A 24,429-nucleotide genomic window follows, 5' to 3' on the forward strand; every position below is an offset into this window, starting at 1 on the left:
CAGCCGTAAGTATGCATACACCCCTTCTCCTTTGGACCTCGCTTCCAGCTGCCCCCACCCTCTCCCTCTAGGTCGTCTCAGAGCACGGAGCCGGGCTCCCACCAGCTATCTGTTTTACGCAAGGCATCTCACTTATGTCAATCCCAGTCCCCCAACTCACCCCACTTATCGCCCTGTCCCTGCAGGCAGGCCTCTGGTTTTCCCAAGTGAAGGGAAAATAGCTAACACATCCCTCTTCCCAGGTCTGGTCTCCCCTACCTGCACAACAGGTGCTGGGCCCAGAAGAGAGCAAGGATTTTTGGGTTTGGCCTTAAAACTTGGAAAGTGGTAGCTTGAATTGTAAGTGACTACTTCATATCCTCTGAGATTTCATCTGAGAGGAAACAGAGGTGTCAAAACAGCCAGTGTTTCCTTTCCAAATGTTAGGAATAATTGGTTTTGGGTCACTTGGGGTCAATGTCCTTCAGTTTAGAAAATAAAGAAAAAGAGAATGCAAAGCTTTATGTGGTCTCAACCCTTTTGTTGCCCTTGGCCACAGCTAAAATCTAACGTGAGTCACTAATTTCAGGGTAATGTTACTTGGGGAGAACTGACATTTGTATGAAAACTTGATCGTGCGTGTATTTTCTCCCAAAGCATTTTTAGTCCATTGCTGACTTCTCATGGTTTTCATGGCCCTCAAAGTGTCCTAGGGTAGAAGAAGAAACTTAATAACTATCCAATGACCCTGAGCAGGGGGCAGGATTGTCCATGCTCAGCGATGATCCTGGGGGTGTCCTGGTGAGGGGCATGAGTGCAGAGATTAGAGAAAGGTCTGGGCTTCTCTAAAACGTCATCAACATTTAAAACAGAGTTTCATTGGATATGAACAAATGCCATTAAGTGGGAGTAAAAATACTTGTGTAAAGACTTGCTTATTTATTGAGCTGTATTACATATTGTATCATATCATATCAATAAATACACGATCCAATAAATGTAAATAAAGTTTGAAGAAATAATCTCTCACTCTCTCCACTTGCCCCATCTCTGCTCTCTCTTGGCCATTTAGAAGGCTCAGTACAAACAAAACAGTCACATTTAGATCATGGTCAGGAATAGGGGCAGGTGAATAGAGGTAGGAACACTAGATTCTAGCTTTAATATTGTAGTGGCTATGAGGATTCCTGACTCCTCTCTGCCTCACTTTTCATAAAGCAAGTGTATCTTCCTTTAACAAATTCAGTTATTAAAAAAAGGCTCCACACCCTCTGCAGCCTTTACTGTAATTAATAGTCTTTTCCTGAGTGATGTGAGGTGACGCCTCACTGCCGTTTTGATCTACTTCTCGAATAGTCAGTGATGTTCAGCGTCTCTCCACGCACCTCCTCTGCATGTCTTTGGTGAAATGTCTCGTTGGGACTGGCGTGTATGTGCCGTGTGTGAAGCAGAGAGCTAGTGGGGTCCTGCCGTAGCCCAGGGAGTTCAGCTTGCTGCTCAGTGATAACCCAGACGGGCGGGACGTGGGTTGGCGGGAGGGAGGCTCAAGAGAGAGGGCGTATATGTACACATACGGCTGATTCGTTTTGTTATACAGCAGGAACTAATACAACATTGCAAAGCAGTTTTACTCCAATTAGAAAAAGCTCTCTTTTCAGCTCAAGTATTATAAATGTCCTTTTCCTGAAAGCAAATTACATTAAGTTATTATTCCAATTTGGGTACCTTAAAGTATAAGTGGAGATCAATAATGTTTCATATATGAGCCAATGCTGGCAGGATAACATTCAACCCAAACTATATCAATAATGATATCAATCAAACCTCTTCAGTTGGGTACAGGTAATACACACCAGGTAACTAGTTGGACCCAGATGGTGCTTTGATGGTGGTTGTTATTTAAATCATCCGAGTATTGACAATTGAGCTTACAGTGTTATTTGAGTTTATAGTTATGTGATATATACATTCAGTGAAACTTTTCTATTACAATTAGTATTGTATGATCTAGACTTCAGCTCAGTCAGAATAAAGAGGCTTTACTGAAAGAGCTGCTTCCAGTGGTGACAGCAGGATTTGGAGATAACAGCATATGATGTAAAGACACACAGATACTAGCAAGAGTGGGGAGCATCACTACCCCTGGAGCTGAAGGGGAGATGAAGCTGGGGTGGTGGAAGAGGGCTTGCAGACAAAAACTGCATTCAGTTAAGAAGCTCAACTATGGGTAGCTCCATCAAAGCAGAGAAGAAGCAAGAATTAAATAGAGGAAGGCAGAATGAAATACACTTAACCCCCTTTTCCTTTCAACTTCCTGCTGGTGTTTCCTTTGGCCAACAGACATGGTAACTGGGGTGATGCAGTCTGTGGGGGCAGCTTCTAAGAACACAAAGAAGGGAAAGCAAAGACAGAGACGATGCACCCTGGTGATTGGAGGCACAAGGAGAGTAACTCACAAGAGGGATGTAAATCACATTGCTGCTTATTAGTAAGTCAGCTGGGCATTGGTATGGCATTATGGCTCTGCACTTGTAAAACAGTTCCCTGGATTCACAGAGTAAGGAGGCTGCATGCGGTCTTCTTGCTGCTATGCTGTTTTTAAGAATGAGCGTGACTCTTGGTCTAGGCTGACAGTGGATTCCCACACCATCATTAGTGACCATTAGCACTCAGTACTCACCAGTTGCCAACTGTGGTGAATCCACAATTATTTATGTATAGTTTCCCTCTAATGTGAGAAATTCTTTCTTACTTTACCACAGAGAAGCTTCAGAAAAAGATTCTTTCATTTTTGCAACAAGGGCAAAGAGTTCAGCTTGGGCCATCCTTGTCTGAACATTGAATTGTAATGATAACTTGCTCACCGTATACTGTGTTCACTGCAACAGAGTGTCTTGTAGACTGAATTGTAAAGTGGTCAGTAGCTAGCATCGTTTTTACTTAGTTATGTATTTAGTCTGTTTTTGATTGAAGTACAGTTTTGATTTACAATATCATTTTAGTTTCGGGTGTATAGAACAGTGGTTCAGTTATTTGTATAGACAGATAGGTGATGCGTGCGTGCGTGCTAAGCTGCTTCAGTTGTGTCTGACTGTGACCCCAGGCTCCTCTGTTCATGGGATTCTCCTGGCAAGAATACTGGAGTGGGTTGCCATGCCTGCTCCAGGGGATCTTCCTAGCCCATGAATCAAACCCGCATCTCTTATGTCTCCTGCCCCGGCAGGCAGGTTCCTTACTACTAACACCACCCGGGAAGCCCAGATAGGCAATATATATATTGAATAAAATTCCTTGTGCTGTACAGTAGGACCCTGTTGTTTAGTTTATATATAGTCGTGTGTATATGTCAATCTCAACTTCCTAATTTACCTCTCCCTTCTTTCCCCTCAGTAATGTAGGTTTGTTTTCTAAGTCTGTGAACCTATTTCTGTTTTATAAATAAATTCATTTGCATCTTTTTCTTAGATTTCACATATAAGTGATATCATATAATATTTGTCCCTGACTTACTTCACTTATTATGGTAATTTCAAGGTTGATCCATGTTGTTACAAATGGCATTGTTTCATTTTTCATGGCTGAGTAATATTCCATTATATATCTAGGTTGCTTCCATGTCTTGGCTAGTATCACTTTTATTTGAAATTACTTCTGTCCCAGGCTTTGAGAGAAGTAACAAGTTTTCTTGGAAATTCCTTATTACATTCATTTATACTGAGATTAAGTAGAAAAAATTGCTTAAAGAAGTACCTAGCTTCTTGTGTGTATGTGTGTTCATTTTCATAGAGATCACAAATAAATGTGCATCAACCAGCTAATAGAAATGAAAATATGATTTCTAGAAAGACTCAATTTCTGTAAACAATAAACATATATAAAAGTTCTGTCTTTCTCAAAGTTGTCAAATTATATTTTTTCATAAAGTTAAAACTATGAGTTGTACACAAATGTAGAACAAATATGTTAAAAATTTAGGCAAATCATCAACAAGAGAACCAGCAGAGTGATGGTGTTTGTTTGAAGACACCTTGAGGAACACAGATTCACACAGTCAGTCAGTAAACCATGCTTATTTTAGCTTGTTAGAGATAGCAGTTGTTGATGTCTGATAGGGAATAAAATTATAACTTTTGGATTCAGAAATCATATTTGTTTCTACTAGGCAAAAAATCTTCAAGTTAGCAAGTATTGCTGTCCTAATCAATAGTTAAAAGCAAGTCAAATAAAGATAGAGCCCTTAAAGAAATAATGAATCACCTAGGTAATTAAATTACCTTTTAGATAATTAAGTATTGGATGGACCTGTTAACCACTGCTTTAGTATGACCTTGAAAGTATATCAGTCATCCTTTTGTCTTATTTCCAAGTTTCAAATAACTTTACTTAACAAAGAAACTTGCCATATTTTTCTTTATTTTTTTTTTTAAACCATATAACCACCCTGGTCATCTCTGGTTTCCCAATTTTGATAGGTAAAAAAGTAAAGTAAATAGTTATTTTCCTTTTAATTCATCTATAAAATTACAGAAAATGTAAACAAACAAACAAACAAGAACAGTGCATCCGGGTCCTTTTTTTTTGTCACCCTTGCTGATGCTTTGACCTCAGTGCCTGAAAGTGATGAGCTGGACAGGAAATGATGGGAAGAGGGTTGGGAAGGCCAAGTCTATCCTTCATGGAAAAACTAGTCTGTAGGAATTTGGGCGAGTACTTTCAGGACTTCTGATTTTCCAAGCAAGTCCAGAAATCCAGTCTTTTATGTTAAATCTCTTGACTTTTAAATGTTGGCAAGTTAATTCGAAAAGTTAAAAGCACAACAATTGTAGTCTTCCTCTGTTCAGGGAGCTTCTGTCTTGTAACTTCTTGCTAAATTTAAGCTGGACTGATTCTGGAAGGAAGTTTTAGTTTATTAGATACCTGTGTACAAGACCTGGGATAGAAAACTAGTCTATCTGCCTTATATACATTTGAAGGTTTCAGCCTAGAATCCTTAAGTCTTCTCAGTTCTACAGGAGGACTTCATATCCATTGTCTGCCTGTCCGTTATCTATTCATCCACCCAGCAAATATCTCTTGTGCACAGATGGTGTGCCAAGTGCTGTATTGAAGCTATGAAGATGAATATGATTCCATCTCTCCTTGAAGCTTGATAACCAGATCTCCCAATCTCCAGCTTTTTATTCTTTTACCCCCAGCTTCCTCCTTTATCTGCTGTAGAATGCCTTCCTTTTAGTACTTTTCTAAAACTGAGTTTAGGGAAATTTGGGACCAAGTCATTGGTAAGTATAATTCTTAGACCTTATTCAACCTGAATGTTCTGTGACATTTGTGTCTGTCCTGATTTCTTTCAAACTCTTGCTCTGGGTGTCCAGGGAAGCGTCCTCTGATGCTTTTCTTCTTACCGCCGCTGCACATGAGTCTTCTAGAGGATCCCTCTTTCTTCCTTTCCCAAGTCCTTTTGGGTGTATCATCTCCTCACATTGCGAGTTCCCTTTCTACTGGATGACTCATTGGAGTGGCATCAACAGACACTCTCGCTCTGTTCTTGCCCTCAACATTCAAATGGTCCCTGGGTCCCTTATGGTCCAGATCTTTGATGTTCTCAAAACCACCTTCTCTACCCTGTCTCTTTCTGCTTTCATCTAGGCTCTTCTTATTTTGTATTAATTCTAACAATCAAGATGCTTGTGGTCACAAGTAACAGAAAGCTTAATGCAAATTTATTTACACAATAAAAATATTTATCTCATTTACAAAAAGTTTTACATTTGGACAGTTCTAGGATCGTTTAACTTCATGTCAGTACAGACAAGATTCTTTCCATTGTTCAAGCCTCACACTCAGAATCCCCTGATGTTTGTAGAAGCTTCGGCATCTTGACAGAATGAATAACATTTGCTAGCCGAAGAAGATCTTCCTTGAAACTCATTTTGATTCTCTGGTCTGATATTCTTTTGCATATTATTGGCCAGAATTGAATAATACACCATTGTCTAAAACAACTACTATAAAAGAAATTGAATTGCATTGATAAGTTTAGAACAGTTACAATATTAGTTTTCTTCTAGGACCCACCTCCACTGAGGCTCAGCCAAATAATAATAAGAACAACAGCAATAATGATGATGGCTAAACCTGAGCATGTCAGATGCTGTTATAATTATTTGCTTGTAATTATTTCATTTAATCCTCACAACAACCATAATTGGTAAATAATTTTATCTCCATTTTACATTAGTGAAACAAAAGCATATAAAGTTTAATGGTTTTGCCCTAGATGACATGGCTACAAGGATTTATACACAAGCTGCGTAATGCAGAGTTTTCTCTTTATCTACTTATACTGTTCTAAGTATAGGTTTTATGAATAATCTGTGGAAGGAAGAGTTGCTGGGTTGGCTGCCAAAAGTGTCTGCTGTGTTCCTACCTTTGTGGGACAGTGATTCCCAGAGTATTTTGAGCCACATTCTACTAAAGAAAGCTTAGGACAGTTGAAAATCACCATTAGAAATAGCACTGTACTTATTTTTTCTTAAAATAACATGTTTAAAAAATCCCAGAAAAGCAAATATTCTAATCAAAAAGTGGGCAGAAGACCTAACCAGACATTTCTCCAAAGAAGACATAGAAATGGCTTAAAAAACACATGAAAAGATGTTAAATGCCACTAATTTATAGAGAGATGAAAATCAAAACTACAATGAGGTATCACTTCACACTGGTTAGAATGGTCATCATCAAAAAATCTATAAACAGTAAATGCTGGAGAGAGTGTGGAGAAAGGGAATCCTCTTGCACTGCTGGTGGGAATGTAAATTGATACAGCCACTGTGGAAGCCAGTATGGAGATTCCTTAACAAACTTGAATTAGAAACAACATTTGACTCAGCAGTCCCCCTCACGGGCATATACCCTGAGGATACCATAATTGAAAAAGACACATATACCCCAATGTTCATTGCAGCACTATTTACAACAGCTAGGACATGGAAGCAACTTAGATGCGCCTTGACAGGTGAATGGATAAAGAAGCTGCAATACATATACACAATGGAATATTACTCAGCTGTTAAAAGGAACACATTTGAATCAGCTCTGATGTAGAAGAACCTAACAGATGTTATTATTAATGAACATATGTGGAATTTAGAAACACTGAACTGATGAGCACCTTTGCAGGGCAGCCGTGGAGACACACAGAGGATAGACGTGTGTACAGTGAGGGGAGGAGAGGATGGGACAGAGAGAACAGCACGGAACATATAGCTTACTACATGTAAAACAGAGAGCCAGTGGGAATGTTCTGCGTGACTCGGGGAGCTCAGACCAGACCATAAAGAGAGCAAATGGTGCCGTTTGCAGCAACGTGGATGACTCAGAGCTTGTCATACTGAGTGAAGTAAGTCAGAGAGAGAGAGACAGATATCATGTGAGAGTATATGAGGTCACCTATACGTGGAATCTAAGAACAAAGGAGCTACAGATGAACTTACCTACAAAACAAATATAGAGCGACAGATGTAGAAAAGAGACTTATGGTCACGAGTGCTTTGGAAGTAGTCAGTTAGTGAACTGTTAGTCACTCGGTTGTGTACAGATCTTTGCGACCCCACGGCCTGTGGCTGCCAGGCTCCATTGACCATGGAGTTCTCCAAAGAAGAATACTGGAGTGGGTAGCCATTCCCTTCTCTCGGGAATCTTCCTCAGCTAGGGATTGAACCTGGGTCTCCTGCATTGCAGGCAGATGCTTTACTGTCTGACCCACCAGGCAAGGAAGCCCAGGGGGAAAGCGGGGTCGGGAAAAATTGGGAGATTGGTACTGACGTATACACATGACTACATCTGAAATAGATAACTAATGTGGACCTACTGTATAGCACAGGGAACTTTGCTCAGTTCTTTGTAATGGCCTATATGAGAAAAGAATACTAGAAAGAGTGGATTAAATGTATATGTATAATTCATTCACTTTGCTGTACACCTTCATACATAGACACAACATTGTAAACCAACTATATTCCAATTAAAAAAAAAAAAACCTTTTTAATATAAAAAAGAATTCACATCTACTATATGGAAAATTCACTCATGGAATCCCCCCCTCTCTGAAATTTCTGGACAAATCAAATGGATTAGTGGCAGCAGTGTTAGAAGAAGCTTTCACTTGTACAAGAATTGAAAACCCTGTATATCTTTAATAGACAATCATCTTATCCATGTGTATTTGATTTTTAGTTACATGAGACTGCAAACTTAAGAGAAATGAAAAATACTGTATTTCTCTGTACTCCTTCCATCCTTAAACAGCAGTCAAACACCTGCCCTGTGCAAAGTCCCATGTTAGACACTTGGGTTGCCAAGGTGAATAGAAAATACAAACATACACTTTTTAAAGAATAAGCAACTACTACATTAAGATTAAATAGAAATCGATTAGCTGATAGATTTTTCTGGCACGGTAGCTAGTTAGGATGAGAGGAAATAAAATTAGACGGCTGGTCGCTTTGCACTTTCCAACAACCTGTGGATAAATATTCATCTCTCGGGAAATCATCCTTTTCTAAAATAGGGCTGGTTTGGCAAAACTTCTGTCATGTTCAGTGGGAATGTTCCTTTGCCTAATTCTTTCCTGTTACTCATAATCACCCTCTGCCTTAATACCCTGGGTGCTTATTCTCCTCAACACGCTTCTAAATCTCTGGAGGATCATCCCCCACATTTTATTTTCATTTGGCCAGGCTCCCAGTATGTAATTATTTTAATCAGGAGCACCATCTCCTTTATCCAGGGTAGCAAATGATGCCATTTCCAGAGCAGGGAGTAAAATTAAAATGGTTAGAATCCAGTTTGATTTGCTGTGTGATGGTGACTCCAAGGGGATGGAAGAGATACTGTTTGCCACAATGAAGCTCAGAGGCTGCACGATGCCAGATTGGCATCATTTCTACTTTATGAAAGGTTTGCATTTCAGAATGGAATTGTGGGACTTATATCTTTTCAACATTTAGGGGATACTTGAGTAGTATTGAATGTTGCACATGAGTGTGCAGAATAATAGAGCCAGCCTAGAGGCAATCAATAAGCATTGTTCTAAATAGATGATAGCACAAATAAAGCGCTGACTTGACACAGCGCCCCCCAAACCATGATGTGCACAAGAATCATCTGGGGAGTTTGCTAAATGTTTATTTCTTGGCCTGATCCCCAGAAATTCTGATTCAGCCCGTGTGACTTAAGACCCTGGAATCTACCATTTCCATCACTGAAACACAACTATGCATGTGTCTGTTGGAACTCAAACGTAGATGCCAAGTTTAGCGGAATATTGGGAAATAGGGCATCCACAGTTAAGCCACGTAAATTTCAATGCATGGTGAGACTCGAGGGAAAGTGAGGATGAGGTTTTCTCAGGTGACCCTTACTTCCCACAGAGGCAGCTGATTAGCCCCTCTTGATGTTTGTTTGACTGATGGATACAAATATGATCATGCTAATACGAGGTCTCACATGAGTAATTAAGGTAGGCTGTTCTGTAGTAAAAGTTAGACTTTCCTTATGGCTTGGGATCAAATCAGTCAGTCATGAAGGAAATCAACCCTGAATATTTGTTGGAAGGACTGATCCTAAAGCGTAAGCTCCAACACTCTGGACACCGGATGCCACGGCTGTACTCTTTGGAAAAGACGCTGATGCTGGGAGGGATTGAAGGCAAAAGAGAAGAGGGTGGCAGAGGATGAGGTGGTCAGATAGCATCACCAACTCAATGGACATGAGTTTGGTCTAACTTCGGGAGACAGTGAAGGACAAGGAAGCCGGGGGTGCCACAGTCCATGGGTCACAAAGAGTTGTACCCGGCTTGGTGACTGGACAAACGGCTTGAGATAGCTGGTGCTCTGCTTGCCCACTCCTGGGGGAACTAAACAAAAACAAGACATTAGAGTTTGCATGTAGGTTTATCCAATTTCCTTGACAACACTAATCACACAGCTATTATAGCCTATCCACAGCAGTCTTTTCACATTTTATTTCCAAATAATTAGAAGATTAACAATTGCAGAGAGGACAGCTATTTGACTCACCTCACCTAAATGCCCAAATTTTCAACCGTGCCTCATTCTGACCAGATAAGATATGGAGATAAAAACTTTAAATTAGGACGTGTATACACTAGCAATACTCTGCACAAGATAGATAAGTAGTGAGAACCTGCTGTATAGAACAGTGTGCTCTGCTTACTGCTCCGTGGTGACCTAATGGGAAAGAAGTCCAAGAAGATAAAGGATTATGTGTATGTATGGCTGATTCACTTTGCTTACAGGAGAAGCTAACACAGCCTTGTAAAGCAACTATGGTGTTAGTCACTCAGTCGTGGCTGACTCTTTGCAACCCCATGGACTGCAGCCCACCAGGCTCCTCTGTCCATGAAATTTTCCAGACAAGGATACTGGAGTGGGTTGCCATTTCCTTCTCCAAAAGCACCTATACTTCAATAAAAATTAATTTTAAAAAATTTAGAAAAACATAAAAATGCAAACATAAAGTTATTAATATTCATTAAGCTCCTCCTCTGTGCCTAAGAAAGCTATCCTGCCTGGGTTTGGTAACGGACAGGGATGCTTTTTCCTACTTTTACTTAATAAACCCACTTTTGCACCTAGAAAAAATGATAAAAATCAATCCAACACACTTCAGCTTTCACCAGAAACTCCTATCCATGAATTTCCTGACACTTGTTTTTCTTGTTTCTCTATTGTGGCATTTTTTTTCAACTCTTTTACAGTATGTCAGAGTGAAAATTATGGAAGAAAAATAAAGAAAAGAGCTCAAACCATTCATCTTTGGGAAAACAAACAAAAAAATCCAACTATTCCCTTTAGTTTTCTTCCCCTCCTGTTGATGATTATGAACACTGAGTATAAGCCTATTGGATGAATTTTCATACTCAGCTTCCTTTGGGGCCAAATATATAAATATTCTAGACCCTGGAAAGAAAGGAAGTGACATGACATCAGTAACTTAAAGGAACGACATGGACTCATTAGAGGTCAAGCCAGGGACTTTACTGAGTAGAAATTACTGAGTGCCCCCAGTGAAAGGGGAGGCAGGGCCCTGACGTGGGTAAGCGCGCAGATGGACTCCGACAAAGCCAGATTTAAATTTAGGTCTGCCCACACGCCTCGGACAGATTGTTTAACTTCTCCGAGTCTCAGTCTCCCCATCTGTAATGTGGGTATAGTAAAACTCTCTCTAGAAAACATTTAAAGGATTAAATAGATGACATATCTAAATCACCACCCACAGTTGCTAGCAAATAATACATATTTAAGCAATGTTTATTCTTCATTGCCTCCCGTGACATGCATATACCATAGGGGATATGCAGATTTTTAGTACTGTGTTTGACACAAAGTGTGCAGATGTTGTCTATCAGAGCAAAAACAATCTACAAGGTAATATGAAGCCCACGCACACAGAGTGGCCTGATCAAATAGTAAGCTTATCACGGGATTGGAAATGGAGGAAATAGCATTTGATCTGATATCTGGTTATTAAAAAGGGATTTTAAAATGGCACAATTTTTTTTTTTGAATTGCAATTTCACTGTAAAAATTGGAAAGCTCATTTTTTGAAAAAAAATTTATTGGTGTATGGTTTATTTACAATTTTGAGCTAGTTTTGGGTGTATAGCACAGTGAATCAGTTATTTGTATACATACATGTACTCTTTTTTAGATTCTTTTTTCCATACATGTCATTACAGAATATTGAGTAGAATTTCTGGAGCTACGCAGTAGTTCCTTATTTGTTATCTATTTTATATATAGTAGTGTGTATATTTCAGTTCCAATTTTCCAATTTCTCTCTCCCCTCCTACCCCTTCTGGTAGCCATAAAATTGTTTTTTACATCTGTATTCTATTTCTGTTTTATAAGTAAATTCATTTATACCATTTTTTTTTTAGATTCCACGTATAAACAATATCCTATGATATTTGTCCTTCTCTGACTTCAACTTAGTATGACACTCTCTAGGTCTATCCATGTTGCTACAAATGTCATCTTTTCTTTCTTTTTAATTGCTGAGTAATATTCTGTAATCTTATTCCTGGTCATCTACTCAAGAAAACTATAACTTCAAAAGATATATGCTTCCCAATGTTCATTGAAAAACCTTTTGCCTAAGGTGATTTTTCCATGGCTCCATGATGGTTCCTTATGTGATTGTGTGATAATTTTTTAATCATCCCTCTATTGAGGGAATTTAGATTATATCTCATTTTCCCCCCTCTGAATAATACTATGATGAATACTTTTTTCCAAGAGTTATTTAAAAAGATCCCAATTCAATGAACAGTAAGCTTCCACTGTATAACACAGGGAACTGTGTGAGTGCATGTGTGTGTGCATGTGTGTGTGTGTGTGTGCGTGTGTGTGTGCGTGTGTGTGCATGTGTTTGTGTGTGTGTGTCCATGTGTGTGTGTGTGTATGTTTGTGCGTGTGTGTGCGTGTGTAACTGAGTCACTTTGATGTGCAGCAGAAACTAGCACAACGTTGTAAATCAACTATACTTCAATAAAATAAACTTTTTAAAAGAGATCTTTAGAGTTGTCAAACTCTAGAAAATACTGCCAGTGTTCCTCTAGAAAGCTTGTTCCTGCCAAGAGCTTACAGCTGAGATTTTCAAAGGTAAAAAATGAGGTTGGTCATGGAAGCAAATGTCCAGAGGTCAGAATTTTCTTGGGAGACTGCTTGTGGTTTTCATTGCTTGAAACAGATGATTTCTTTGAGAAGAACTCAGGGACATAGAGAAAAAGGTGATCTCTTGGACAAGTGGGATTCTCTCAGGGATGAATGAGGGATTGCAGATACACAGATGGTCCATGGGGATGAGGGGGGTAGTGAGACCCTTAACTCAAAGCTGGATTCAGATTATCTGTGAATCTAGTGCTGCCTCTGTTCCCCCATGATACCGGAGTGAACTCATTCTCATGTTGACCCTACATTCAAGGCCAGTCCCCAAAACTGGGCTTGCACTCCATCTGAGAGCACAGCCTTTTCTCTTCCTAAGATGTCTTATGTTGACTAACTGATGAACTGTGTTCAGAGTGTGTATCTGAAGCATTTTAGTGAAGTATGAGAGTATTTTAACTCAGTGCTAGATATTGTCACTCAAGCTGTTGAAAGCCCTAATGGTTTCCTTCTCTGAATATTTTCTGAAAACCTGTGTTCCCATTTCCCCTGGAAGCTGGAATCACATATGGTTGTTTCTCCCACTCCTCCTGCTCCTATGAGTTTACAGTGTAATTGATGACACAAGGAATAACCTAGCATCTGATGGCATTTTAGAGAACAACTTCTTTTTTCCAATCCCCAATTTTTAAGTGATCCAGAAGATAGATTTTTAAAATGTATTTTAGATTTTTAGGGCACCCTACTCCAATTAGAGCTGCTTTTTGTAGAGCCATAGAACAAAGGGACATAGAGCAAAGAGGCAAGTTTGTTTTCCCTGAACAAATCTTACTAGGAAATTAAAATGACAACTTTAAATCAGTTTGCTATAGCAAAATATATTCTTTGTATTTTCCCCCAAAATGACACAATATATCATTTTTTTTGTGGGGCTTCCCTGGTGGCTCAGAGGGTAAAGAATCTGCCTGTCATGCAGGAGAATCAGGTTTGATGCCTGGCTTGGGAAGATCCTTGGAGAAGGGAGTGGCTACTCACTCCAGTATTCTTGCCTGGAGAATTCCATGGACAGAGGAGCCTGGTGGACTACAGTCCATGGGTCGCAAAGAGTGTGCCTGTGTTCTTTTAGGTATTACAATAGAATGCTAAATTTCTTGGAAGGCAAGTGATAAGTTTATATTTTACCAGATAATATTGAGAATGCAATTTCTAAACCCTTCTTTTCTTTTCTTCTTTGATATATTTTAAGGTGGCAAAAATTTTTTTCTTCACTACCAGCAAAAATAATGCTGTTCCATCCTCTGTGGAACATTTGTCTGCTTCCATTTCCATGTTTTCCCAAAGTCAACATATTTCCCCATGTGGCAGATCCTGTTCAACTGGTAGAAGGAAAAAAAAGTATCTTTCCACACTCACTGTCGCTCTGCCTAATTTTCCGTTCACCCTGGGTGGAGGGCAAATCTCAGTAGTCACACTTGCCAGAAGGACCTGTGTCCACTCGGTTTATCTGTAAGACTCAAATGAAAGGTGCAAGAAACAGGCAAACAAGCTAAATCAAAACCATAGCGAAAATCTCAGAAGGCATCAAAGTAAGCAGTTTTTAAAAAACAAGCTGGCAAATTGAGTTTGCCTTGCCCTATTTCCTTTCGTGAATACCACTCTCCCCTTTGGTCACTCGGGGTCGTTAGAGCTTTCCTTCAGCGTGTTAGGGATTTTAGAATCCAAAACTCTCAGAGTTCAGTGAGTGTCCCAAATGGCACTGACTGTGTCTCCTTGGGCTGCTCTGCCAGAATTCTGCAGACGGAGTGGTTCAAAAACCGAGGTTTATTCTCTCAAAGTTCTCAAGACTAGATGTCCAACATGGAGATATAGGAATGGATGGCTTTCCGTCCCTCTTGGCACGTAGGCACCCACCTTCCTGCTGTGTCCCCATATGGTCTTCCATCTGTGGACACACACCCCCTGTGTCTCTTTAAATGAAGAGAACTTATAAGGACACCAATCACAATGGATTGGGGCCCTACCCTAAAAGCCTCATAGTAACTTCACTACCTCTTGAAAGACCACGTCTGCAAATATGAAGACATCCTGAGGTATTCAGATTTGGCACTTCAACACAGGACTTCAGGAGGACACAATCTGTCCTATACCAGTTGCAAAGAGCTAACAACAATTACATGTCACCATCAGTTAATATCTTCTGAGTGCCTGCTATGCTCAGATCATCTGAACAGTAAAGTATGTGGGAAAGCAGAGTGTGGAAATAGAGCTGAAAAGTCCAACTTATTCCTTCTCTCCTTCCTTTCCCCCATTTGGCTATATAGGATAGATGTGGAATTATTATCTCAACTCTCCTCTGAAGCGAAAGTGTTAGTTGCTAAGTCATGTCCAACCCTTTGCGACCCCATGGACTATAGTTGGACAGACTCCTCCATCCATGGGATTCTCCAGGCAAGAATACTGGAGTGGGTTGCATTCCCTTCTCCAGGGAATCTTCCTGACCCAGGGATCGAACCCAGGTCACCTGCACTGCAGGCTGACTCTTTACCATCTGAGACACCCAGGAAGAGCCCCTGGAGGAGGACGTGGCAACCCACTCCAGTATTCTTGCCTGTAGAATCCCATGGACAGAGGAGACAGGTGGGCTACTGTCCACGGGGTCGCAAAAAGTCAGATACAGCTGAAGTGACTTAGCCCAGCACAGCTCTCCTCTGAAACATCCAGGCCAAATTCAAAGCCACACCACACACCACAAGCTCTTATTAAAGAGTGTATCCCCAAAGAGTCTTCTCTCAAGCAATCACCCAAGACAGCTAGTAGAGGGAGTATTAGGGAATGAGAGGCCTGGAGGAAAGCCATGCAGTCCCGCGCAGTCCTTGATTCCAGTCTTTCCATCAAACCAGTCATTTTAAGGCTCAGCCTTGATGGTAATACCTTGATTTATCAACATTAGTTCCTCAGCTTTTTACACAGGACTTTCAAGAAACTGCTCCATGTGAGACTCAACGTATTACCTTTTTGTATGTGCCCTTGAGCGCATTTCCCTGTCGATTCATTTTTGTTCTCCCATAAAGAATCTCATATGGAAAATTAATTCAAAGCTCAATGTTCAAAAATACTCACTCAAAAAAAATCTCACTTGAGGATTGGAATTCTTTTTGTAAGATATGTAGAACTGATGGTATCTTTCTTCTTTGCCCTTTTGCACTTTTTGATATCTTTCTTTTTGGTACTTTTACTGCCAAAATAGAATTTACTTGTTTTCCTTTTTCAAAAATTAAAGAAAAATCTTTATTGGAATAGAGTTTTGATTGCAATGTTGTGTTAATTTCAGGTGTATAGAAATTAAAGAAGATATATATATATATATATATATATATATATATATATATATATCTCCACTTTTTTTATTCTTTGCTATATAGGTCATTGCAAAATATTGAGTAGAATTTAAAATAATTTATTTCTATCATTTCATTTTCTCTCCTAAGAAGATAATTCTAATCTATATTTTATTATGGGTTAATTGATCGTGTTCTTTTTGAAAACCATCTGAAATCAGAGAAATGAAGAGAGATAAGTAATATTACTTCTTCTCCAAGGATACTTAAAATTATCTTTAGAATACAGAATTTTATTACAGATACTTGTTTGTTATCACAAAACTTCTAAAGAAGTGGGAGCTATCTATAGCTAATTGAAGAAAGCTTCACAGAAGAGGTGACATTTTTAGTAAAATATGAGGCATAGAAATGTTAAATTAAAAACTTTAAGATCATTGCAAGTCCTTTTGAATCTTCTAAATGAAATCTGGGGAGTCTAATAACTCCCCCCAAAGATAGTTGAATAGTTCTTTATAATCTAATTTTTCAACTAAACCAAATGATAATCCTGTTTGTAACAGCTGTTTTCTTTTATTGATCCAAGAGACATTCTCAGACGAGTGCTTGGGCTCCTCACTTCTTTGGCATGCAGGCAGGACAAGGGTATTTTAGGATGTAATCAACAAGGGTCTCTCATGAAATCGGAGTCCAGCAGCTACGGACATGACTTTTCGGGACCCTGTCTGCCAGGTCACTGGGTGTCACTTTCGTCCTGCTTTCCTGGTTGCAGTAGGCACAAGCCCACCCTGATTTAAAGGAAGGGGGGTGTTGGAGACTTTTCAGACTCTCTTTTGAAAGCACCACATGTATTATGCCTTTCTTATTTGATAACTCTAGTGTTTAGATATTTTTACAAAAGATTGGTATTACATGTCTAATTTAAGGTAAACAGTGATTATTGTTCATAGGAAATCTGTTAGAATCCTGATGGATTTTCTGTCATTGTTTCCTGCTGGAGACATTCTTTATCTTTCTTATGTGTACAACAAGCATAAATAAATTCGAGGTAATTTTCTTGACTAAATAAAAAGGAGGATTAATTGCAGATGAAATGAGTCATGGGAGGCTTGACTGTATATGTAGACATAATAAAAACCAACATTCACTGTACATTTTTAGTATCTCTGGAATTGGAATAAATCTTTTAATTAATGGTGTATTTTAGTTGAACTGGGCTTCCCTGATAGCTCCTGCTATGCAGGAGACCCTGGTTCGATTCCTGGGTTGGAAAGATCCACTGGAGAAGGGATAGGCTACCCACTCCAGTATTCTTGGTCTTCCCAGTGGCTCAGCTGGTAAAGAATCTGCTCGCGATGAGGGAGACCTGGGTTTGATTCCTGGGTTGAGAAGATCCCCTAGAGAAGGGAAAGACTAGCCACTCCGGTATTCTGGCCTGGAGAATTCCATGGACTGTATAGTCCATGGGGTCACAAAGAGTCAGACACGACTGAGTGACTTTCACTCACTCACTTCACTCACTTAGTTGAACTGGTAGTAGATTTTCAGTTTTTGTGACACAAAAAACAATGACATGACTTATTACACATAGCATTTGTAATATAATAGTTGTTATTCACAATTCCAGAATCGTTAGAGATACTTCGGATATGATAATATCCTCTATTTTGTAATATATTCCGTAATAACCAGAAATGGGTCCTGGGTGTTAGGTCTTGCTTTAGGGGCTCCTAGAAACCTGCTAACCCTTGGAGGTATTTCCTTCCCCCTCAGTAATATCCTCATTTCTTTAATTTGATTCTAGACCTCAAAGAGCAGCCAACTGTGCCTTAGCTGTCAATGAAAGGGCCCTTAATTGACTTGTTCCTATTGACTGAGATCCTAGAAGCCCCGCCGCTAATGGTGCATCCTGACAGGAGACAAGGGGGGTCTGCCAGCATGGGGTTCTCTCTAGGTGTAGTGCATCACATTCTGTCCCAGCCACGCAGCTTTTCCTCCTGATAGCAACAAAGTGACTCTTGAAGATGAAGCCCTGCATCATGTTAGCTGATGAAATATCTGCTTGGCTGGGAGCAATACAGCAAGACATTTCTTGATAATGCTCCTGTCTCAAATCTTAGGTAAGATAATTCATCTTTGGGGTAATTAATAATATTGGAATTACCTTTAAGAGTGTTCATACTATAATACATTTTAAATAGGATAGACACATATGTGTCTACAAACATAAATGTAGGATTATGAGTGTGCTCAAGTTGCTCCAGCCATGTCCGACTCTTTGTGATCCCCTGGACTATAGTTCACCAGGCTCCTCTGTCCATGGAATTTTCCAGGCAAGAAGGCTGGAGTGGGTTGCCATTTCCTACTCCAGGAGATCTTCCTGCATCTCTTGCATTGGTAGGCAAATTCTTTACAAATGAACCATCCGGGAAATCCAAAAAATGTGTAATGTAATATATATGTGTGTAATATACATATATTCAACTGTTATTTAAAGGATTGTTTAATGTCTAGTATTTGTTGGATAAATAATGATTACCAATTATTATCCCTGCCCTTAGGTAGATTACTGACAACCTCTTGCAATATCATTGGTTGTTTTCCACCTTTTATAATGAGGAGACATAGCAACTGGTACATTGTAAGTGCTAAGTAAACACTAGCTAATTTTTTTTTTTCACTTCTTATTTAGAAAATGTATGGACAAAATGGTTAATCAGTTTTCAACTGGTCATTTTATCTAATGTTTAAAATACAAAGCATTCTTAAATGGCACATTCCTACTCACAAACCAAAATTACCACTTTCATATATTTTCTGATTGTAGAATATCTTTCAGAATAATTAAATGACCTTTGTGGGCACTCATGAAACAGAAAAAAAAATCTTGACGGCAGGAAACTCATAGCCTTGCTTTATTTTTTGTTATGTACCCTGCAAAGAACCATAAACAGGAGAGTGGTTAATAAATATTATTCAGATTTGGGGATGTGAAATAGGAGATACAAGCATGAAATCCTGTTTTTATTGCTATCATTATGCTGATGATCCTCTGGCCACTTCTCCCTGGTCTGTGTAATTGCCAAGTTCTTCATATTTTATTCATTACAAGAGCAGCTCTGTGCCCACGCTTCTTGTGCTGGTGCCTGGCACTGCTTCCACCCTCCCTGGTGGGTGTGACCTGTGGGCTCCATCGACTTTCTGCCCGTGTGTTGTTCAGGCCTCTGATGAACATGAGACTTACAACCGTCAGTTATGTGCAGAAATAAATGAATGGGGGTTTGTTGTTGGTTCATTAGCACTGTGCAAAGCAAGCTTACTTTGTCTCCTTCGTGTTCTCTTTGATGAATTTGCTTACTTACTATAATTTGAAAAACTTGCTCATGTAGACATTTACATAAAAGGTTCAGCTTAGGTCTTTCATTTTCTTTATCTCCTTATCTTTGTTTATTTCTAACTTTCTGCAGTTTATGTGGAATTTGTTTTAGCTGATTAAACAATAGAAAATGATAAAGTGCCTTACATCATCAGCATTCTTTCCCTCTGTTACAAGTTTTTCACACAAGAAGTCCCACAAAATATGTCATCCTCAGGAGGAGTTTATAATATGGTTGAAAGATTCATGCTATAAACCTCAGTGGGTTAGTTGTTGCCTTGTTAAACAGTAACAAAGATTTAGAGGTGGTTTATCAATGTGACTGATCACAATGGCATTTTGATTAGCAACACAACATTTACTTCCTTCTCACTTTATTTAACACACAATTATTGATTTATTGAGTGCCTTGCTTCATAAAAGATCAGGAGCTATTGGGGAATATGAATGTGTGAGTACCTTTATGTGCATATCTTACATACATACACGTAGGATAACAAGCAATAAATACTCTTCAGGCTTTGTAAGAAATACTGGGACATACTGATGGAACTGTTGTGTCCACCAAACAACCCAGAAAAGAGTGCAGGTCTGGGAAATCTAGACTTTTTAGACATTGATGTATAAGTAATAGATGAAATATCTATGAAGAAAGACAAAGAAAAATGTTTCATATCTCCAAGGGTCAGGCCCATCAAAGAATTGTGAGTGAGAAGGATTCGGTGAAAACAGTTAAGGGGATGGATGAGTGGAAAGATCAATGAGTAGACATATAAAGGAATAGAATGGATAGAAGACTGGTTTCATCATCTTTTCATCAAAGCAGATGCACAGTGAGCATGGGGGACATTTGACATAGGAAGTGGAAAGGACCAAATTTTTTTTTCTTCTTTGTGAGATAGAGTAGAAGAAAATTAAGAGAATTTGAACTGACCCTCCCTAATCTTTCCAAAGTATGAAACAGAACTTGCTAAATAAAAGGAACTGAATGGGATGGAGATGGGGGCTAGAGAAGGATGGCTAACTGTGGGAGAAACTTCTCTGAGGGGCTAGAGAAACTGGAGATGATTCTCTGAAGAAGCTTCTAGGGGATTCATGAGACGATTAGCAGCATCACATGCACACTCACCATTTTTCTGTTAGACAAAGACAAAATATAAGAATTAGTTCATAAAATTTCAGTGACCTTTTACTCAGTTACAAGTTATGCTTAATTTTTGTTATGTATTTTTATTCATTTTCTCCTATCATGATATCTTTTGTTAGCTGGAACAAATGCAATCTACTGCATGTGTTTTTGTAATGGAATTAAATCTGAAGCTAAGCTCACTGGTACTAACAATCTGTAGTGTCATTAAATACATTTTTTTTTTCAAAAATAAAAGGGTTATTTTAGCAGTTTGAATATGAACCTTCTAGCTAGTGATTCTAACATTTTAGTGTGTAGTTGTCAGCATCACTTTATGAGTATGATAGAAACAGAGAAGTGGGGACTTCACCGAGTGTCTGGGAAAGGCTGCAGTGAGCCTGTAATCCTAGAAGCACCCCAGGTTATTCTGATTAAAGGCAGACAGCAACTACATTTTGAGAAACTAAGAATTCTAGAGAGAAATCTCAGTAGGTTCCTGATTATAAGATTGGCCTGTCACTTCCTTAGGTAGCTATTAAGCAAAGTTATAGAAGTTTGGGTAAATCAGTCTTGGGAACAATGTTAATCATTAGAACACCTGTGTTTGCAGGCATTTTTGTTTGATTGTTAGATAAATAATAAATAGGTCAATAGAGTCAGGGAAACAATGCAGTTTGAAATAGTCCTAAGATAGTGGGGATACATATGCAATAATACCCTGTAGATTTATCAATAATTATTTGATGCATACTCACAATCTCAATTTAAGACCAATTTCTGTGAAGACTTATGATGTGTTTTTATATCAGTCTGTCATAGGATTATGTTTTATAACATACAATAAAAACAGTATTGGAGTTTGACCCGCAAGATCTAAATTCATCTTCCTATCTGTGTGATCTTAAAAAATTTACTAATCCTTTATTAGCTTCAATTTTTCTGTAAAACACACACAGAGGTGTTAGGAGAGCTAAATGACAAACAGTGTGAACCTGGCTATGAAGGCAGTGGTATGGAAATCCAACTTTATTTTGCTGGTTGGAAAACAGAAATGGCAAGTGTATTCAATATAGGGATGAATTTGGAGTTTTCTCCACAACTGTCCTCTTCACTAAACATGAGCCTTTTTCTCTCTTGACTTTTCACGTGTTGCTTAAAATTCTACTTCAAATTTATATATAGGGATGAATTTGGAGTTTTCTCCACAACTGTCCTCTTCACTAAACATGAGCCTTTTTCTCTCTTGACTTTTCACGTGTTGCTTAAAATTCTACTTCAAATTTATTTTATTCTAACTTGCATTAAAAGTGATGTTTAACTTTTTTTCTCATCTGCTACATTGTGAAGGTCCTGATGGCAGGTCTTATATATGTTCTGTATTTTTATACTCTAACCGGACAAGTGTTTTGTCCAGATACTTTATATCATTTTGCTAAATACACAAATAAACTGGTATATGGACACTTTTATGTTCTGTGATCTCTTTCTATGGCACATTTATATGGTACATGTATAGGCTTGATAGATGTCATGCTCTGGGTCTATCACTAAAATGACACAAAATGTTTAATGTCTTCAATGATGGCATAAAATGCCAAAGATGCATATATTTCTATAAAGACTAAGTGAAGCATAATCATACATGTTTCTGAAAAAAATTTTATATGATTTGTGTGAAATCCATCTGTACTGATGTTTCTTTTTTTTATTAATAGCCTTTATTTGTTGATTCACCAAATATTTATTTAATTCTTTGCACAAATCAGGCACATTCTACATGCTGAAAATATAGTAGTGAACAAGACTTAGGCTGCAATTGCCCTGGCTTCTTCAGAAAATATCAGTGCCCCGGAGGAGTGTGAGGAGACAAGTGAAAGACCCAAAAAGAAGAAAAAGCAGAAGCCCCAGGAGGCTCTTCAGGAGAATGGAATGGAAGACCCATCTGTCTCTTTTTCCAAACCCAAAAAAAAGAAATCTTTTTCCAAGGAAGAAGTGATCTTGAAGAGACAGCTGGTACTGGAAGTCTTCCCAAGAGGAAGAAATCTTTTCCCAAAGAGGAAACAGTTACTGACCCTGATGAGTCAGAAAACAAGACGGTCCCCAAGAAAAAGCGGAAATTGTCCAAGGAGGAGCCACTCAGCAGTGGACCTGAAGAGGCTGCTGCCAGCAAGAGCAGCAGCTCCAAGAAAAAGAAAAAGCTCCGAAAGCTATCCCAGGAAAGTTAGAATGGACATCTTCCTAGTGGGACATAACTTACAGAGGTATTCCCCATCCCATCCGCTAGAGCCCAATAAAAATAAAAACAAATTCACAAGAAAAAAAAAAAAAAGCCCTTGCCACAATTCTAATGACATATGAGGACCATGTTAAACAAATGAACAGCAAATGAACAAATGTATGATTTCAGGTGGTCGTTAAGTTCACCTGAGAAAAAAATGGAGTGACTGTTCAGTATGTAAATAAGGTCAACTGGGAAGAGGTGAGATTTAACTTCAGGATCAAATTTCAGAACATGACAGAACATGATCAGCCACTGTAAAAGCCCATGAGGAGCTGATTTGGGGAGAGACAGCACACCTAAAAGGAATGTATGAGGGTACTGGACGATTTTAATCAGAGAGACAAATCATCTGATGTGGACTTGAAGACCCTGTTTCATGCTACAGGAGTGCCTTTTATGGGACGGAACAAGAGCATATTGTAATCACCTACAAGAGGACACTGTGGCTTCGGCAAAGGTCTGTCACTGACTCCTGAGTGACCTTGGACAAGTAATACATCATCTGTCTAATAGCTCTGTTTCCTCATCTGCAAAATTAGATAATGTTGATTGAACAAGGATACAGGAAGTGAATATAGCTGCCTGGAATAGTTAAGTGCTAAATTGGTGCTGGTTTTCTTAAAAATTAGGGCTATTAATATAAAACAGACACATGAGCTTTCAGTTCAGTTCAGTTCATTTCAGTCGCTCAGTCTTGTCCAACTCTTTGTGATGCCATGAACTTCAGCACTCCAGGCTTCCCTATCCATCACCAACTCCCGGAGCTTACTCAAACTCATGTCCATCGAGTCAGTGATGCCATCCAACCATCTCATCCTCTGTCATCCCCTTCTTCTGTCTTCAATCCTTCCCAGCATTAGGGTCTTTTCCAATAAGTTGGCTCTTGGCTTCAGGTGGCCAAAGTATTGGAGTTTCAGCTTCAGCATCAGTCCTTCAAATGAATATTCAGGACTGATTTCCTTTAGGATAGACTGGTTTGATCTCTTCACAGTCCAAGGGACTCTCAAGCGTCTTCTCCATCACCACAGTTCAAAAGCATCAATTCTTTGGCACTCAGATTTTTTTATAGTCCAACTCTTACATCCATACATGACTACTGGAAAAACCATAGCTTTGACTAGACAGAACTTTGTTGGAAAAGTAATGTCTCTCCTTTTTAATATGCTGTCTATGTTGATCATAGCTTTTCTTCCAAGGAGCAAGCGTCTTTTAGTTTCATGGCTGCAGTCACCATCTGCAGTGATTTTGGAGCCCAAGAAAATAAAGTCTCTCACTATTTTTATTTTTTCCCCTTCTACTTGCCATGACGTGTTGGGACCAGATGACATGATCTTAGTTTTCTGAATGTTGAGCTTTAAGCCAACATTTTCACTCTTCTCTTTCACTTTCATCAGGAGGCTCTCTAGTTTTTCTTTACTTTCTACCATGAGGGTGGTGTCATCTGCATATCTGAGGTTATTGATATTTCTCCTGGCAATCTTAATTTCAGCTTGTGCCTCCTCAAGCCCAGAGTTTCTCATGATGTACTCTGCATATAAGTTAAATAAGCAGGGTGACAATATACAGCCTTGACGTACTCCTTTCCCAATTTGGAACCAGTCTGTTATTTCCATGTCCAGTTCTAACTGTTGCTTCTT

The 24,429-nt window shown here is 39.0% G+C and overlaps 1 protein-coding gene and 1 long non-coding RNA gene across 3 annotated transcripts in view; both read left to right on the forward strand.

Moving 5' to 3' along the window:
* The window catches only part of CNTNAP5 (contactin associated protein family member 5), a 995,558-nt gene that overhangs the window by 763,435 nt on the left and 207,694 nt on the right, over nucleotides 1–24,429 (forward strand). The window lies entirely within an intron of this gene.
* Nucleotides 21,394–22,693, forward strand: LOC122688623. Its single transcript, XR_006339522.1, has 2 exons — nucleotides 21,394–21,404; nucleotides 22,623–22,693. It is a non-coding gene; the product is annotated as an uncharacterized LOC122688623 (long non-coding RNA).

The sequence above is a fragment of the Cervus elaphus genome, chromosome 33 (genome assembly GCF_910594005.1).
Source record: "Cervus elaphus chromosome 33, mCerEla1.1, whole genome shotgun sequence".
Taxonomy (NCBI): Eukaryota; Metazoa; Chordata; class Mammalia; order Artiodactyla; family Cervidae; genus Cervus; species Cervus elaphus.